General features: G+C 45.2%; 1 pseudogene; it reads left to right on the top strand.

The window, feature by feature from the left end:
• Positions 1-1,895: 1,895 nt before the first annotated feature.
• Positions 1,896-2,273, top strand: LOC119244141 (protein FAM136A-like; annotated as a pseudogene).
• Positions 2,274-4,958: the final 2,685 nt, after the last annotated feature.

Here is a 4,958-nt window from a genome sequence, read left to right on the forward strand (position 1 = left end):
TTTTAGAAATGTTTTTTAAAAAATATGTTGAGGGCCTCCCCGGTGGCCCGAGGGGTTGAGCACCACACTATGAAGCAATCCGCAGCCTTGATAGCACAAGTTCGACCCCCTGCCAGCCAGGGAGAAACCCACATGGCACAGCAGACCTCTCCTGACCTGCCTGCTGCTCCCTTCAGCAGTGTACTTCAGTCAGTCTGCCTGTTCTGTTCCCCACTCTGTCTCTGATGAATCCTCTCCCCTCCACCGCCCATCTCTGGCCTGTGCCCCAGCTCTTGTATGTATAAATAAATAAATCTTTAAAAAAATATAATGTTGATTGAAGAAAGTAGGATATAAAGGATATATCTATTTTGGCAATATACTGGGGAAATTATACACCTGTATACTATGATGGTGGTATTTTGGGCAATGTTTTTCTTCCTGTTTTTTCAAAATTTTAGTAATATGATTTTATTATTTTTATAATGGAAAGGTTTCTAGCAAAAAAAAATCCTAACTCTTATAAATACAATGAGAAGCATATGACATTATGATGAGAATTTTCAGAACTGAAAACAACAGGAAACATAGTCTGGATCAGGACACTGCATTTGAAATTGGAATTATTCCCCCAAATCCAGGCCTAAAGACTTAGATTGGCAATAATGTCTGTAAGCCAAAAGTGAATGAGGTGACCCAGCTTTATCTGAGGGACTCTTGCAAACACTATGTTGTTGGTGACTCAAGGCCACCCACAGTGCCATAGTCCCAAGCAAGTGCAAGCTGTCGGGTGACCAAATCCAATTGATACCCTCAGTGCCTAAAACAATGAGAGTTTTCAGCAATTGTCCCACCCAGGAAACTTCTCTCTTGATAGTGTCATCTTTCTATACAAAGGTGAGTCCCATCACTCCTAACTGACATAAAAGCTGGTATAAAAGCATTATAACCTCCATGATTTAGAGGCTTTCCGGTGAAGTTCAGATGACCACATTCTGCTGCTCTCCCCTCTCCCAGCACATTCCGGCGATTGTCCTCGCCCTCCATTCATCAGCACGTTCAGGACGGTGCCTGGAGAATAAGCCAGATGTCATTGTTGTTTTCTGGTTTCTTTCTTGTCTCACTCTTTTCTTGTTCTTTTCTCTTCTCTGCTATTACATAACTCCAAATTAAGTTTTAATAAAAAGGTATTGCTGAATGTTTTGAAGATGCATTCATTTAGTCATCTGTTCATTTATGAAAGGATTAATTAAAGCAAGCATAATTTATAACACACTGGAATTAGAGAGCAAAGAAAAACACTCACACTGCCCCCCAGTTTATAGGCTAAATCAGAGCCACAGAAATTTCTGGGGAAGGGAATGTCTGTGTGCTTGGAACCCAGTGATCCCTGTGAGATGGGGTCAAATGTTCCTCAGAGAGCAGGGCTCAGATGAAGGAAGTGGGTGAACTTGCTTGCCGAGAGTGGGGTGTGCCTGAGGGAGGCTTTGGGAGGGAGGTGACTCCTACTGTGCCGAGATTACTGGGACTTAAAAGGAGACTCAGAAAGGGGAAGGAGGGAGCCTCCCTGATGGCGTAAGGGTTAAGTTCCAGCACTATCACTGCTACTGCCTGAGTTCCATCCTGGCCAGGGAGCTAACACATATAGCATGGCAGACCTCTCCTGTTTCGCCCTCTGCTCCCCTCAGCAGTGTATTTCAGTAGATCTGCCTGTTCTGCTCCCCACTCTGCCTCTGGGGAATCCTCTTACCTGCCCCCCTTCTGGTCTACACACCAGTTCTTCTACATTAAAAAAAAAGGGGCAGGGAGGAGAAGACACTGAGAACAAGTGTCATGCAGCCTGGGGTCCCCACAGCAGAGCTATGGCAGTTCTTGCTTCAGGAGACTCCTTAGTGAATAGTCTGGATAGAGAGAACATGAGGAAGGTGGAGGGTCCCCTGTTCCAGTGCAGTGCCAGCAGGTGTGAGGACAGGCAGGTGGCCAGGCGGCAGGTGCACTGCTGCACTGAGCACTATTGTGCCTCTGGCTCAAGCCCAGGCCCTGGTGACCAGTGAGCTGGAGTAGTTCAGGACTGCCTGGCACGGCGCGCCATGCATTGCAAGGACAAAGCCAAAGATTCAACAGATTTAGGTGAAGCGGCAGCCAGAGAGTTGTGTGACCACATGCACCTCATCATGACCAAGAAGATGAAGGAGTCTCTCTTGTCCATTTGGAAACAGAAGTCTTTGCCACCAGCCATCGGGACTGAAGGCAGGAACAAAACTAAAAAGAGGAGTAAGAAATTAGTTTTGTAAGCAAAATTTTTGAATGAAAAAAGTTAAGGGCAGCATCAAGTTTCAGGCACATGTCAATTATCTCTGGACCCTGCTTCCCTATGTTTCAAGCCTATCTAGTGAAATCGAAAAAACTAGTGCTAAAATTTGGATCAGAGCTAGCACAGGAGAGTTTTTGAGAGCTTAAATTTTTGTGGCAAATACTGGTCCCAGCAGGACGGATTTCCCTTGTATCAAGCCAAACCCCTCCACACACAAGTTGCTTCTTAGTACAGAGTCCAAGCTGGCAGCTGCCTCCAACCTGCCTGTGAGCTGGTAGCACGCGAGGGGAGGTATTTTTGTGACCAAACTCCTGTTGACCACAGAGAACACCACACCATTTTCCATAAGCTGGAAGCAAAGTCCCTAATTTAGAAAGGAAGATACTGGGTCTTTGTTTGCTTGGTTTGGTTTTCTCTATAAGAGCATGGCGTCGATTTAAGATGTGGAACTGGGAAAGAGGATAGTTTGGATAAGAACTTCAAAAAATCCTTGTGGATATCTGTCTTAGCCATCACGGTATGGCTGTACATTACTTGCAATTCTCACATATTACCTCTTCCAGGTTGGGGAAACATGAGTGGTGATGTCATCCTGCACGCGGGAACCAGAACTTCCTTCCCAGTGGCTGCCTGCGAGATGGGGGCCCACCGTCTTGTAAATGACCCTCTTCTTTAAAGGGACAGGGGGTTTAATTGTTCTATATGCCAGTATTCAGAAATGAACAACGAAGGAGGAACAGTTTGCTGTTTAATTAAAAGTTATGAATTAGGGCCTCCCTGGTGGCGCAGCAGTTGGGCGCTGGGTTGTGAGGCTGCCCGCAGCCTCTGCAGCACCGGTTTGATCCCCGGCTGCCAGGCAAGGGTCCTACATGGTGTGCAGACCTCTCCTGCCGTGCCCGCTGCTCCCCTCAGCAGTGTACTTCGTCAGTCTGCCTGTTCTGCTTCCCTCTCTGGCTCTGGTGAATTCTCTCACCCTCCCGTGCTTCTGACTGTACCCAATGCTTGTATAAATTAAATAAAATCTTAAAAAAAAATAGAAAAATCTGTCTTTCACAGAACCATGCAATGAAAGCCAAACCCAGTATTGCTTCCTCAGCCCCCTGAAATAACAGGGCACTGGCGAGACAATCCTTTGGCAACAGGAAGGTCAAGGGAGAAAAAGTGAACAACTCAGGAGTGGGGAGGCAATGACTTCCTTTTGGAATGGAGAGTCAACCCCCAAGACTCAATACCACTTTGCCTGTGTCCCTGCACCCCTGCAGAGTTCCAACCCAGAAATGGCACCTTATTTTGACAAAAACCTTGTTTTTTTTTTTTTAACTGTTTTTTACTTGAAATGATAATAGAATCTGTCTGTTTGATGCTTCAAAGCTGTGATAGATTTTCCTAGTGATTTGGTTTTAAAAAATAAATAAGGTTTAATTCCCTGCCTCACCCCCTCAAGTGTCACATACCTCACACTTGTGCTTGCATCTGTCTTCCGAGTGAGGAAACAGCAGGACCATCACTTTTTCTTCCTGAATCCACCTCTCGCGTTCAGATCCCTTTGGGTGGTTCTACTAGAAGGAAAATGTTGATGGCCACCTGCCTAGGGAAGCTTTCTGGGAATTTACCAAGCAAGTATCTTTGATGTCTGAGATTTGATGCTTATTGAGTCATTTTGAGAAATTCCTAAATGTTGGACCTCAAACCAGCATTCTCAGGGTTGGCTGGAGCTGCTAATTGCTTCTTTCCCTACCTCACGTGCAACAGTACAGGCCATCTCCCTTTCCACTATGTACATGCCCGGTTGGTTTGGGGTGTGGGGAGTAAGGGAGTCGGGGTGATCTAACCTTCTTGTTCTTGTCTCTGAGAGGATTTCTTAGAGGATCAGGCAAGAATCTGAGAGGTGGGAACACAAGGTCTTTTTTGGTGTCATGAATTCTACTTCTTTCTCTCTTCATCTCCTTTCCCATTCTATTACTCCCTTTTACTCTCCATTCTGGCCAAATAGATTGGGGAGGAGAGAGATGGTCAGGACTAAGAAAGCCACTCTTCTATCATCCTTTCTTTACACTGAGTCCTAAAGTTCTTTGTGGGTGTGGGGGGTGCAGGGAATGACACTCAAGTGTTGCTGAGGTCACTCAGCTTTAAAGTCAGCCCAGTCTGGAATGGATCAGGTGGCTGAAGAGGCCATTTCTCCATCTCTGGGGCACCATCTTGGGACCCCTCCCATGTCTTGGAGCAGAAGTGTCTTGCAAAGTGGTACAGCTCCCACCACTCAGACATATACCATAAAGACCCAGCCTGGGCTGAGCGGGGAGGCTGGGGACCAAGTAGCTAGGTGAAAGGAAGTGTTTAGCCCTTCCAGAGGTGACTAATCCAAATTCAGTCCCTTTAACTTTCTCAAAAAGATTTAAAATGAAAAAATTAAACTAGGAAACTTACCACACTAAAAAATGTTTAGAAAAGAGAATAGATCAGGAAAAGAAAGACCCATTCATAATTCCATTACCCTATTGTAATTGCTGTTAGTATTCTAGAAAGTTCTAGTTATTAATGCAGATTGGTACTGTGGTAGGTCCATGGGGTCAACATGAAGGCACCCACAAAATCTAAGCTAAAAGAAACACTATTTTTTGAGAATGAAATTAGGAAAAATTGTTGAGATTAGCTGTTCATAGGA

Source organism: Talpa occidentalis, unplaced genomic scaffold (genome assembly GCF_014898055.3).
Source record: "Talpa occidentalis isolate TD23 unplaced genomic scaffold, MPIMG_talOcc4v2.1 talOcc4.14, whole genome shotgun sequence".
NCBI lineage: Eukaryota > Metazoa > Chordata > Mammalia > Eulipotyphla > Talpidae > Talpa > Talpa occidentalis.